Source organism: Ursus maritimus, unplaced genomic scaffold (assembly GCF_017311325.1).
Source record: "Ursus maritimus isolate PB19 unplaced genomic scaffold, ASM1731132v1 scaffold_5, whole genome shotgun sequence".
In the NCBI taxonomy this organism is placed as follows: Eukaryota; Metazoa; Chordata; class Mammalia; order Carnivora; family Ursidae; genus Ursus; species Ursus maritimus.
The window spans coordinates 55,682,015-55,696,878 of NW_024426663.1; the positions used below are offsets into that span (position 1 = coordinate 55,682,015).

General features: G+C 40.3%; 1 pseudogene; it reads right to left on the reverse strand.

Annotated features, from left to right (window-relative positions):
• Positions 1-1,921: 1,921 nt before the first annotated feature.
• Positions 1,922-3,371, reverse strand: LOC103663797 (annotated as a pseudogene).
• Between the last annotated feature and the right edge of the window lie 11,493 nt (positions 3,372-14,864).

Consider the following 14,864-nt stretch of genomic DNA (forward strand, 5'->3'; position numbering starts at 1 on the left):
GGGAAATCAAGATTGAGGAGTATCTTGAAAAATAAAAGGAGCATCTGAACTCAGAGTCCTAGTTATCTATGTTATGATTATTATAACAGAAGCTTAGTAAAGAAAGGCTTCTTTTTTTTTTTTCTCACCCTGCTGCAGCTCTCTTTACCTCTGTCAAGGGCTCCCTGTTAACTGCTCTCTCATTTTGATAACTTGAAGTAATTGTTTTTTCCTTTGATTTCAGTAGATCCTAGATGAGCAGTTTACTCCCTGAAGCTTACAGTATTCTTTTAAGACCTGAGGGAGAGGGGCCTCTCCCCTGGATCTTGTATGTAGAAGACCCAGATATCACAAACTTTAAATAAATAAGTGTCATTTGGGATCCAGCACTCAGCACTGGTAGAGCAACTTGTAATCCAAACATTTACTCTAGTGACTAACACCTTTCAGGCCTCAGATACACTTCTCTTCATCACTTGCCCTGATGCCTTCGAAACTAATGTCATGAAGGTTATGGGCTTTGATGCTGGTTATGGACACCTGCTTTGCTTTGTAGAGAGGAGTGGAAGTGGCAGAAGTTCTTAGGTGAAAGGACAAATTAATTAACTTAGTATAAATGCAATAAATTCCTGCATAATGAATTACTTTCCAGTACTGCTAACCATCCATTTTCCTGTTTCTCTTTGTATTCCAATTCGTGTTTCTACCTAAATATTAGGTTGATATTTTTAACAGTGGTCCATGGCAGCTGAGGAATATTTTGCAGTATTAAGCAATTCATATTACTCTTAAGCTTTATACATGAAAGTCCAGATACAACAAGTGTGATACCTATTGTTGACATTAGCAATGGATGAACCTTGATAGACTTGTGAATGGTTCTATTTTTGAAGAATACATAATAGGATTTTAATAAGTTTTTTAAAAATTACATAAAAGTTTCAACTTTATTATAATAATTTTATTTAAATTTGGTATTTGTTAATTATAATTTGTATATTGCCTTTTATAGGTAATTTTTGGAAGTTTGGAAAAAAGATTACATTTGAAAACAAATATAAAAATAATTTTAGGGGCTCCTGGATGGTGCATTCGGTTAAGCATCTGACTCCTGGTTTTGGTTCAGGTCGTGATCTCAGGGTTGTGAGATAGGAACCCCGTGTCCGGCTCCATGCTCAGCGTGGAGTCTGCTTGAGATTCTCTCCCTCTGCCCCTCCCGTTTGTGCTCTCTCTCTCTCTCAAATAAACAAATCTTAAAAAAATAATTTTAGTCTTTGAGTTTGCACAATTAATATATATATTTTGATGACAGTATGTTCAAATTTTGTATATTTAGGATGAATTATATTTTATTTTTAATCCTTTAGATCCTTACTGGCAATATGACAGAAATCATGAGAAAACCTTGTTTATAACAACGTAAGTAATGATTTTGATGAAATTAAGGTAAGAAAGATAAATTTTTTGTAACATATCATAATTTATGCATTATGTGTGTCTTTAGTTTTATTATTTATCTGTACATTGCCAGCTTAATAAGTCCTTTTCACAAATTGTGTATATTCAGTCAATTCTTAAAGATTTCATATTATGAATTCACTAAAATTCATTTATAACCCTCAAATCCAATACCCTGCGTTAGTGGCCGTTCGTGGACCGATGCAGAGTGGTGAAAAATTTGAATCACCCGATGAGCACCATGTTGAACAAGATAACTATTCTGACTCTGTTTCAGCTCTCATACTATATTCAAGTTCCTTCTTATGGTCTATTTAGTGCCATATTTTTCACATTTTTATGCGTTTTATTGGTGCTTTCACTGTTTAAAATAGTCCCCCATCTATAGTGCTGAAGTGCTGTCCAGTATTCCCAAGTGCAAGAAGGCTGCAATGTGCCTTACAGAGAAAGTGCGTGTGTTAGATAAGCTTCGTTCGGGCGCGAGTCATACTGCTGTGGCAGTATACTTATTAAATAAGTATCTTTACACAGAAGCCTCTTTATTTATTGTGTTGTTTTGTTTTTGTTTTTTACATGTTGGGGGTCCGGCTTATTCAAACTGTCAGAGTGGAGGGAGGAACAGGAAGTGAATAGCTGGGAGCTATGGGGCTGAACAGGACAGGGCTGAGGAGGTATTGGAAGGTAAAAGGAGTTCAGCTGAGCAGCCAGAGCAGCATCAGGGCCAGGCTGAGCAGGAGAGGCCAAAGCCTACAGAACCCAGCCCCACTCATGGCCTCAGCATAGAATCTCATCACGGCCTTGTTGGGGTTGCCCTGGGCTGGGTCAAACCACATCTGGATACAGCAGCTGCTCCCTCAGCTATAGTTGGCTGAGTTTGTAGGAGTGGCTCCAGGTCTCATTGCACAGAGCAGCAGGTGCGGGGAAGTAGAAATGGAAGGGGTGGCAGGCAGCTGCCACTGGGCACCACTTATACCCTGACGTCCAGGCCCAACCCTGTGCCAGTTGTTCTTGTAGGTGTAGGAGGTGTGGCAGCCTTCCCAGCAGTGCTTACAGTCCTCTTCGCACAGGGGCATGTTCAGGATGCACTTTTTATGCCGGGTATGGCTCACCTGCTGGACCCAGGGCCCCAGGTTGGGGAGCACTCATACTGGCAGGTGTCCTGGATGAGGTGCTGTTTACAAGCGGGTGCCATCTGTCTGCTGTGGTCCCAGTTGAATCTGTATAGGTGGGAAATATCCTTATGGGCTTCCTAGCTGGTATCAGCAAAGCAGCAGGAATTCTTTTTCCAGGGGCTGCACTGCTTATGCAGCTTGTCCTCCGGGCTTGGCTTTTCCTTGCGGGGCTTGGCATCCATACAGAAATTGAGAAGCTCAGTTCTGGGCCAGGCTGCCCATACTGTGTCTACCCCCACCTGAGGGACCAGCAGCTGTGTTACCACCAGCTGGGGCATGTCAGTCTCTGATTCTGGTGACAACCAGGGAGGGTTAAGACCTCCAAAGAACTCAGCAGGTAAAGGACCACTGGACCCCTCACACCTCTCTTCTGGCTTTATAAGCTAAACAGAAGTATCTTTAAACAGAAATTCAGAACAGGTTATGTATTGATTGGTTGTTAAAAACATGACTAGAGGCTCATAAGAATTCAACGCTGTGTTTTTCCTAGTGTTCACTAATTCACTGTTCATGGCAAACTTATAGAATATAACTATTGCACTTAATGAGAATTGGCTCGCTCTATCTATCTATCTATCTATCTATCTATATCTAGCTCCCCATTGCCATTTCAGATCACTTCTTTTCCAACTTTGTGGAATTTCAGTCCAGTTAGGTATACCCCTTTAACCTTTTACTTTGCTGTAATTTTCTGATTCAGTCCATTATATTCTTTCTCACCTCTGAGTTCAACAAACATTAATGCAGTTGAACTGATCAATCTTTTTTTTTTTTTTTTAAAGATTTTATTTATTTATTCGACAGAAATAGAGACAGCCAGTGAGAGATGGAACACAAGCAGGAGGAGTGGGAGAGGAAGAAGCAGGATCATAGCGGAAGAGCCTGAGGTGGGGCTCGATCCCATGACGCCGGGATCATGCCCTGAGCCGAAGGCAGACGCTTAACTGCTGTGCCACCCAGGCGCCCCTGAACTGATCAATCTTTAGTGCTTTTTGCATCTTGCTTAAGAAATTCTTCCCTATCCTGAGGTCATAAAGATATTCTCTGTACAGTCTTTTAAAAGCTTTTCCGCTTTTAAAAAAATATTTATTTGAGAGAGAGAGAGGGAGTTTGTGCACATGCATGGGTGGGGGGAGGGGCAAAGGGAAAGAGAATCCCAAGCAGACTCCTCACTGAGCATGGACCCTGACATGGGGCTCGATCTCACGACACTGAGATCATGACCTGAGCTGAAATCAAGAGTTGGATGCTTAAGTGACTGAGTCACCCAGGATCCCCAAAAGCTTTTCAGTTTTGACTTTCACATTTAGGTATATAATCTGCTTGAAGTTGATATTTTTGTAGTATAAGTTAGAAGTAGAATTTCATTTTGTTCTCAGAGACACTTGATTATCCAGACCCTTTTATTGAAAAGACCATCTTTCTCCCACTACTTTGCAGTAGCATCTCTGTCATTTATGAAGAGTTTACACATGTATAGTTCTATTTCTGGCTATTTTGTTGTGTTTTTTTTAGATTATTTATTTATTTATTTGAGAGAGAGGAGAGAGAGACAGCGCACAAGTGAAGGGAAAGGGGCAGAGGGAGAGGGAGAAGCAGACTCCCTGCTGAGCAGGGAGCCCAGTGTGGGGCTCAATCCCAGGACCCTGGGATCATGACCCAAGCCGAAGGCAGTCACTTAACCAACTGAGCCACCCATGTGCCCCCATAAATAAAATCTTAAAAAAAAAAAAAAGGAATTATAAGTATGCTCTTAGTATAGGGGGCTGATTAAAATAAAATAAAATAAATAAAAAATCAAGTATGTTTTTGGGAAAGAATTGTTCATCAGAAGTACCACCAGCCTGCATTCAAAGAGTCTGCAATTGTTGGCCCCACAATTGTATGGGAAGGAAACATGTAGAGAAAGCTGCAAACTCCCCAAGGAGGGCATATTTTCCAGGGCCCTCTTCAGAGTGACTAATAATAATTGAAAAGGAACACCTTGCCAGAAGGCAGAACCAAGAGCCATGGTGAGCAGTGTTCACTTGTAGGTAGAGAAAACAAGACCTAGTCAAGAAATATTCTACTTTCCTAGAGTAGGAATGCTTGTAATTGTCTGCTCAGTGAGATTTAGAATTGTGCCTTCCATCTTTCTCCTTTACAAATGAGAGATTTATTGTAATTATCCTGACCGTGTTCTCTTGTGTGTATATATTGGGTTGGTGTGGAAAAATAACTTGTATTACTAGTTCACAGGTGTCTAGGTTAAAATGAACCTCTTCTAAATCTGATGTAGAAATGAACACATTATCACTTAGAGATCTTGGACTTTGAGCTCAAAGCAGTGACTGTGGTGGGACTCTAGGGTCTTCTCCCTTGGGGAGGAGGTAAGTATTTTGTATGCAATGGGGTGGGAACTGAATATTTAATAATAAGAAGCATGGGCTGTGATTTTTTTGTTATTATTCATGGACTTTGGTGCCCATCTTTACAAGAGGATTATACTCAAAATAAGCAGAAGTGACATATATTGCTTCTTTCAGAAGATTTAAGAGTTAACCTTGTGCTTGGTTATAAGTCTCTTTGCTTTCTCCCGTGACAGGCATTAATGTTTGAGATAATGGTTTATCTCAGTCTTGGTCCCATAGCAAAGAAGATGTGGGTCAGTACTGCAGCTGAACACTGTTCACTGTGCAGTGAACACGGAAAGCACAAAACAAATGTTTGTGGTTGTAAGCCACTGGGATATTTGAGCCATTTATTATTACCACATAACCTAGTCTTCCATGGCTTAATACAACTATGCTTCCAGTATTTAAAAAGATAAAATATAAGCCTAAAATGATCTTCAGGAAATAGAAAGTTATACAAAGGAACAGAAAATATTTGAAAAAGAACCAAATAGGGCTTCTAGAAATGATAAATATATAACCTAATAAAAATTCATTAACAGTTTGACAGAAGGTTCATCAAAGCTAAAGAGAGAATTAGTGAACTAGAGGATAGATCTGTAGATACTATCAAGAATGCTTTCAAGAGAGACAAAAAAGATGGAAAGCATGGAAGTGGAATTAAGATGTGTGGTGGACAGAGTAAGAGGATTGATTCATTTAGTCGGGATTACATAAGGAAAGTTGAGAAAGAATAGGGCAGAGGCAGTTATTTGAAGATGTAATGACTGAAACTCTTTTAGAAGGAATTAAAGAAGCTCAGTAATCCCAAATAGGATCAATAAAAAGAAATCCACCCAAGATGCATCATAGAAACCACAACAAACAGACAAAGAAAACAAAATCTCAGAAGCACCAGAGGAACAGAGTGGATGACTTTCAAAGGAGCAGTAGTTGGGTTAATAGTTAACTTCCCACCAGCAACAGGTAATCAGGTGAGAGTGGAATGGTATCTTTAAAGGGTTCCCATAAAATATCTTCCAGGGTAGAACGGGAATTAAAAAATATCCTTCAAGAATGAGGGTGAAAGAAAGACTTTTTTTCAGACAAACAAGAAGCTGAGAGAGTTTATCTCTAGCAGATGCTGCCTATAGGAAATTCTAAAGGATGTACTTGAGACAGAAGGAAAGTGATCCTTGAGGGAGGAGCTGAGGTTCAAGAAGAAGAGCAAAGAAGGTGGCAGATGTGTATGGGTAAACACTGATTGTATAAAACAGCAGTAATGATGTCCCAGTATGGTTAAATAAGTCAAATACACAGCAATAACAACAGCCATAATTTAATCCAGGAGGGGGAGAATGCATTTTAAAAGATCCTCGTATCACCTGAAGATAGGGTATAGACACTCTTTAGCCTTGGCTTTGATAAAGTAAATATGCACACAGTTATTTCTGGGATAACTGCTAAAAGAGTAAAACCAGTGCATTATTTCCAAACCAGCAGATGAAGAAAAAGGAATTACAACATACTGTTTGCAGGTGGAAGGTTATCAAAGCAACAAGGATGACCTTCAGGTTTCTGAATTTGGCAACCAGGTGGATGATAATACTCTTCACTGAAGTAGGCAACAGGAGGAAGAGGAGGTGTGGAAGGAGGATGGTGAGTTCCCTGTGTGGGGCAAGTTGAATGTGGGGTGTCAGGGATAACTGAGTGGGGATGACCAGGGGACAGCTGTTGAGTTTCCTCAGGGAGACGCAACAGGGCCAAGACAGTGGGTTTTTTTTTTTTTTTTTTGACCTTTTTGTTTGTTTGGTTTTAAGAGCTTCTTCTCAAGTTTAAAGTGATTCTTAGTTTTCTTCTGAACTTATAAATTTGCCTAACTATTTTGAACTAATCTTGGTTACACTGTCTTGACACATTTTTAACAGATTTTTCTAGTATCACCTGGAGGAAGATTGTGAAATTGATGCCTCTGGAAGCCTTTAAAAAAAAAGTAAGGTGCTTTTCTACCTTAAAATGTTTGAGTTTGCCCCCTCCCCCAAAACACCTCTAGAGGGCTGGATTTTTCTATGTATAAGAAAAATTGTTTTTTGGTTTTCATTTTTGGGTTTTTTTAAATTAATTTTTTAAATTGTATTTAAGAGTTTATTTTCTACTCTTCTCTGCCATCTGGTGGCTTGTGAATGGAACATTGCATTTGGTAGGAAAACAAGGAATTTGAGCTATTTTGAGATATGTAACTTACTGAAGAGAAGCAATATATGGTTGTGTGTGTTTAACTTTGAAAATACCAAATCACAGCAATAGTTTTGGGGCACAGAAATTTTTCCGTCTGTGGCATTTTCTGGACTCTGTACGCACTCTTCTCTTTACCTCCTGTACCCTGCTTCATCATCTAGAATTTTTGACCTCCTGTATAGTGCTAAGTAAACTGAGTAATCAAAGTTAAAGATTCCCTTCTGTACTTAATTAAATCCTTGTTGGCTTTATGACCTGTATAAGTGTATGGTCTCCTTTAGTTCCCATTTGGACATCATCTCCTTTTCTATCTCTGTAGCCTGTGCTAGGCAAAATAATAACCTCCACAAAGATGTCCATGTCTTAATCCCCAGACCTGTGAATGTGGTACCTTATGTGGCATAAAGTGCTTTTAGATAGGATTAAGGCCAAGGACCTTGAGAGAGGGAGACTTTGGGATTATGTGGGTGGGTACAGTCTAATCATATGAGCCCCTCTCCTGGTTGCAGTCTGAGAGTCAGTGGAAGGGGAGTGGGGAGAGAGATTGATAGATGGGAGTGAAAAAAGTGTGAAAGAAACTAGACTGGCTTGTAGATGGAAGGAGTGGACCATGAGCCAGGGAATATGAGTGGCCTCTAGAAGGAAACCATTTTTCCACTATAGTCTCCGGAAAAGAATGCAGCCTTGTTAACAACTTAATTTTAGCCCAGTGAAACTGGCATCAGACTTCTTACATACAAAACTGTAAGATAATAAGTTTGTGTTGTTTTAAGCCACTGGGTTTGAGGTAATTTGCTATGACTATGATAGAGAACAAATACAAGCCTGAAGTCCATGTCTTGTTAGAATTGGGTCTGGAAGCCTGGATTGGGAGGATGCAGAGCTAGCTTGAATTTGATCTAGTGGCAAACCTAGAGAACTGGAGGTCGGTTGGTAATAAACTAGTTTCTTTGGCAAGTTTAATGGTGCTCCTCTCTTTGCGGTTAATGTTGTGACCCTGCAACTTCCCATCTGCCGTTTTATTTTCACCCTCCTCTGTTTCTGGGCTGCGTTGCATTTTCCTTTTCTACCTTGTCCCTCCTCTTTTCTTGACTAAAGGCAGTAGTTTGAGGCAGATTTAATTATTTTACAAATATTCATTAAATGCCTGCCATATGAGGGCTAGTTCACAGTTCTTGACACCGGAAGTCTCATAATTTAGTGGGGGAAACTGACAAGTAAACATATACTGCAAATCTGTCTGATATAAGCAGTAATAGGAGTGAGCATGGGATAGAGTCATCTAACCTGGCCAAAAAATTCAGGGGGCTGACTGATCCTTTAAATTCATTACCACAGATCATAACTGGGAACTCCAAATTTCCTGGAAATACTCCTAAATTTTCCAGCAATCTTACATTCATTCCACCACTCTCAGAAATGGCTGTTTCTCATCTTCTCTCTCTACAAGTCTTCTTCATTCCTCTTTATGGTGGTTTAAAATATGTCCACAAATTCTTTAATAATCTTCCTTTCACGAGGTAGAGCTTAAGTCCTCTCCGCCTTGAATATGAGCAGGACCTGGTGATTCATTTTAAACAAACTAATATGGCAGAAGCGACCGTGTGTATATATGTATATGAAATCAGCACGTTGTATGCTTTAAATGTATTACAATTTTATTTGTCAATTATACCTTAACAAAACTGGAAAAAAAAAAGTGACTATGTATGACTTCTGAGACTAGGTCATAAAAAGTATTGTGGCCTTCCTTGCTCTCCATCCCTCTTGGATCCCTCACCCTGGAGGAAGCCAACTGCCCTGTAAAAAGTATCTCTATGGAGAGGGCCTCGTGGCAGGGATGAGGTCAAAGGCCCAAAGCCTTGTGGGTGAGCAGTCTTGGAAGCAGATCCTCCAGCCCTGGCTGACATCTCGATGACAACCTCTGGCCAACCCTGAACCCCAGTCACTCAGGTAAGCCTTCTGCAAATAACTGATTCACAGAAACTATGAGATAATAACTGTTGTTTTAAGTGACTGATTTGGGGGGTAATTTGTCATAGGTAACTACTACAGATCTTCGTACTTAAAAGTGGAATTCTTCTATATGAAAGACCTGAAAATGTGGGTTTTGGAATGAAGCAGTAGGCAAAAGCTGGAAGGACTTTGAGGAAAATGTTAGAGAAAAATTGAAGCATGTTGAAGAGTCTGTGAGAAGCAGCCTCGTGGCTTTTCAGGAGACTGTGGGTGAAGACTTAAAGGAAAGTAACAAAAATATTACCGGAAGCAGAAGGAAAGGGAATCCTTTTTGTGTAGAAATGGAAAGTTTAGCAGCACTGTCTGTCAGCTGTATTCATGGGGAAAGTAGCAAATGTCTATAAAAAACATGGGTTGTTTAGCTAAGGAAATTGCCAGGCGGGATGGTAAAGATGCTGCCTGGCTTCTTCTTATAGTTTCTGCTAATGGTAAAATGTTGAGAGAAGAGAGAGATCTGTTAAAGAAAAGATGGTTAAACACAAAGGAACCAGGACTTACTAGTCTTAAAATTTCCCTGCATCTTCAGAAAGCAGATGATGCTAAATTTAAGAACAGGCTTCTGGGCAAAGGTGAAAATCCAGGAAACTGAGGAAGATATGATCTCATGAGCTGCTAAGTTTTGGGGGGATGATTTTGTTTATAGCAATGTGATTGATAGACTTCATTGTCCTTACTCAAAGTTGATCACCTTGCTTATGACTCCGTGGAGAAAATAGCAGCCTTTTCTCATCTTTCTAACACGGTGTATGGTATGCCGACATCTGTACCTGGGCTCTCTGCCTCCTTCCCGGTGAAATGAATACGTGCCAGCCTTTCCATTAGTGCTTTTTAATCCATCCCCGTCTTGAGGACTTTAATTCAACAACAGACCTTCTCTCTCTTTCATTGTCAGTTTCTCCCACTGTAATGAATCATTCTTATCAGTAAACATGCTCTATTATCTGTCATCTTATGAAAACAAACCCTCTTTTTATTCCATATCCCTCTCTCACCATCACCTCATCTCTGCAACCCTTTACAAGGGAACTTCTTTGATGCTCCTTCATTTGTCATTCCCTTTCAGTCCACCCCATTTGTCTTCTGTCTCCATGCCGCTAAAAATTTGTTTGTCCACATCACAAATCACCTTTATCCTACCCAACCCAGTGGTCTCTCTTCTAATTTTAGCTGATCTCTCAGTAATATTTGCTTTAGGTAATGTCTCCCTTATTTTTTTTCCAACGGCGTTATTGAAATATAATTTCCAATACTGTACAGTTCACCAGTTTAAATTGTACAATACAGGGGCACCTGGGTGGCTCAGTCGTTAAGCGTCTGCCTTCGGCTCAGGGCGTGATCCCGGGGTCCTGGGATCGAGCCCCACATCAGGCTCCTCCGCTGTGAGCCTGCTTCTTCCTCTCCCACTCCCCCTGCTTGTGTTCCCTTTCTCACTGGCTGTCTCTCTGTCAAATAAATAAATAAAATCTTTAAAAAAATAAATTGTACAATACAGTGTTTTTATTATATTCACAGGGTTGTGGAGCCATCACTACCATCTAATGTTAGCACATTTTTGTCCCCCCTAAAAGAAACCGTGTATTTACTAGCAGTCACTCCTCATTTCCCCCTCCTCCTCTGTCCCAGCCCTAGGCAACCACTTACCTGATTTCTGTTTCTGTAGATTTGCCTCTTCTGGACATTTCCTATAAATGGAGTCCTATAATGTCTGGTCTTTCGTGTCTGACTCCTTTCACTTAGGAAAATGTTTTCAAGGTTCGCCCATGCTGTACCATGTGCCAGTATTTCATTCCTGTTTATTGCCAAATAATATCCCATTGTATGGATATGCCACATTTTATTTATCCATTCATCAGTTAATAGTCATTTAGGTTGTTTCCACTTTTGGGTTCTTATGATAATAGTGCTGCTCTGAACATTTGTGTTTAACTTTTTGCATGAACATACATTTTCATTTCTCTTAGAAAAATCCCTAGAAGTGGGATTGCTGGGTCATATGGTAACTCTATGTTTAGCTTTTTAAAGAAACTCCAGATTGCTTTCCGGAGTGGTGCACCATTTCTCATTCCCACCAGCAATGTACAAAGACTCTACTTTTTCCAAATCCTTACTAACATTTGATTGTTTATCTTTTATATTGTAGCAATCTCCTATAGACTGAATGTTTATATCCTCCCTCAAATTCATATATGGAAACCCTAATTCCCAGTGTGATGGCATTTGGAGGTGGGGCCTTTGGAGGTAATTAGGATTTTTGTAGGTCATGAGGGTAGAGCCCCCACTATGGGCTTGGTTCCCTTATAAGAGAATGAAGAGATCAGAGCTCTCTGTTTCTCAGCCATGTGAGGATACCAGGAAAAGGCTGTACACCAGGAAGAGGGCCCTCACCAAGTCCCTGACCAAGCTGGCACCCGGATCTCAGCATTCTAGCCCCCAGAACTCTGAGAAATAAATTTCTGTTGGTAAAGCCACCTAGTCTCTGGTATTCTGGTACAGCAGCCCTCATTTTTGAAACACTTCCCTGTTTTGCCTTCTAAGACCTTACACTTTCCTATTTTTTTCCTACCTCACTTGCTGCTCTTTCTCAGTCTCTTTTGTGTGTTTTACCTCATCTTCCCCTTCATTCTCCTTTTCATCCATCAAGGTATTAAATGTTGGAATGCCCCAGGGCTCTTTCTTAAGATATCTTCTATATATGCTCATACCATGTCATCTTGTCTTATGTCTTTAAATACTATGTGATGGGGCGCCTGGGTGGCACAGCGGTTAAGCGTCTGCCTTTGGCTCAGGGCGTGATCTCGGCGTTGTGGGATCGAGCCCCATGTCAGGCTCCTCCGCTGGGAGCCTGCTTCTTCCTCTCCTACTCCCCCTGCTTGTGTTCCCTCTCTCGCTGGCTGTCTCTCTCTCTGTCGAATAAATAAATAAAATCTTTAAAAAAAAAAAAATACTATGTGAAAATTGTGTCCAAATTTCTATCTTTAGCTCTGACACTTCCCTTATTTCCATACCCCTCTATCCAGTTGTTTAATCACTCTTCCTAGATGTCTAGTAGGGATTTCAGACTTAACATGTCCAAAACAAAACTCATGGTTTTCACCCATAGAGACCTGCCCCTTCTCACACTCTTTAAATTTCAGTAAATGGAATTGCTGTCCACCTCATTGCTCAAGTCAGAAGCCTGGGAGCCGTTCTTGATTACAACTCCTGTTCCCCTATACCCTGTATCAACTCCCTCAGCAAGTTACTCTTAACCCTGCCACCCTAGGGTATTTGAATTTATGTATTTTCTTTCATTTCTACGAGCTTAGTCCTAGACATCATTATCTGTTCCCTGGACTACTATGGTAGACCTCTGTTTCCTTGCCTCTCTATTCTGCAGTCCATGAGTCATAGAGCAGCCAGTCATCTTTCAAATTTAAGATATCACATCATGTTACTTCCTTGTTTAAAATCCTTCAGTGGTTTCTGTTGCTTTTAAAATCTACATTTGTTTGCCTGGCCTATGCGGCCCTGCATGATTTGGCCCTTGCCAGATCTCTGCGCTCATTACCTACTGCTCTTCTCTGTTGAGAATATCCAGCCCAATGGCCTTCTTTCTTCCTTGGGGCTTTTATACTAGCTCTTTCCTCTGCCTGGAAGGTTCTTCCCCTAGATCTTCACATGGCTGACTTCTTGTCATTTATGTTTCAGTACCTGTCATTCCTAATGTTTTTGTGTGTGTGTATATATTTGTTTATTGTCTGCTCTTCAACACCCCCTTCACCAGCCATAAAATCCTTGAGATTTGACTTTCTTGTTCAGGGATGCATTTCTGGAACTTAACATGGTGTCTGGTAGACTCTCCTTAAATATGTGTTTAAAAATGTATTATTATTTATTGAGATATAGTTGACATAGGATGTTATATTAGCTTTAGGTGTACAATATAATTTGATTTATGTATATATTGTGAAATGATTACCCCAGTAAGTTTAGTTATCATACATAGTTACCATTTTTTTTTCTGTGATGAGAACTTTTAAGATCTACTCTCTTAGCAACTTTAAAATATACAGTACAGTATTAACTGTAGTCACCATGTTATACTTGACATTCCCTGGACTTAATTTATCCTATAACTAGAAATTTGTGCCTTTTCTACATTGTTGGTGGGAATGCAAGTTGGTACAGCCACTCTGGAAAACCGTGTGGAGGTCCCTTAAAAAGTTAAAAATTGAGCTACCCTATGATCCAGCCATTGCACTACTGGGTGTTTACCCCAAAGATTCAGACGTAGTGAAGAGAAGGGCCATATGCACCCCAATGTTCATAGCAGCAATGTCCACAATAGCTAAATCGTGGAAGGAGCCGAGATGCCCTTCAACAGATGACTGGATTAAGAAGTTGTGGTCCATATATACAATGGAATATTACTCAGCAATCAGAAAGAACGAGTTCTCAACATTTGCTACAACATGGACGGCACTGGAGGAGATAATGCTTAGTGAAATAAGTCAAGCAGAGAAAGACAACTATCATGATTTCTCTCATCTATGGAACATAAGAACTAGAATGATCAGTAGGGGAAGAAAGGGATAAAGAAAGAGGGGGTAATCAGAAGGGGGAATGAAACATGAGAGACTATGGACTATGAGAAACAAACTGAGGGCTACAGAGGGGAGGGGGGTGGGGGAATGGGATAGACCGGTGATGGGTAGTAAGGAGGGCACATATTGCATGGTGCACTGGGTGTTATACACAACTAATGAATCATCGAGCCTTACATCGAAAACCGGGGATGTACTGTATGGTGACTAACATAATATAATAAAAAATCATTATTAAAAAAAATTTGTGCCTTTTGGCCACCTTCATCTATTTCACCCCTCCCCTTCCCACATCCTGTGTCTAGCACCCACCAGTCTCTTTTCTGTATCTATGAGGTGCTTTTTCCTAAGATTCCACATGCAAGATTATATAGTGTGTTCTCTCTCTCAGATCTCTCTCTCTGTGTGACTTAATTCACCTAACATATTGCCCTCATGGTCCATTCAGGTTATCTCAACATAATATCCTTCTTTTGTATGGCTGAAAAATATTCCACTGTGCATATATACACCACATTTTAAATTGGGTCACCTGGGTGGCTCATTCGGTTAAGCGTCTGCCTTTGGCTCAAGTCATGATCCCAGGATCCTGGGATTGAGTCTTGCATTGGGCTTTCAGCTCAGCGGGGAGCCTGCTTGTCCCTCTCCCTCTGCCTGCCACCCCCTCTGCTTGTGCTTGCTCTCTCTCTGTCAAATAAATAAATAAAATGTTTTAAAAAAAATCCACTCATCCATCAGTGGACGTTTAGGTTGTTTCCATGTCTTGGGTATTATAAATAATGCTGTAAGGAACATTGGGGTGCAGATACCTTTTGGAAAGTTCAGATAAATACCCAGAAGTAGAATTGCTAGATTGTATGATAGTTCTGTTTTAAAAATTTTAACGCACCTCCACACTGTTTTCTATAGGGGCTGCACCAATTTACATTCTCAACAACAGTGCACAAGAGTTCCTTTTCCTGCACGTCTTTAACACTTGTTATTTCTTGTCTTTTTCATATTAACCATTCTAACAGAAATGAGATGATAGCTCCCTGTGGTTTTGA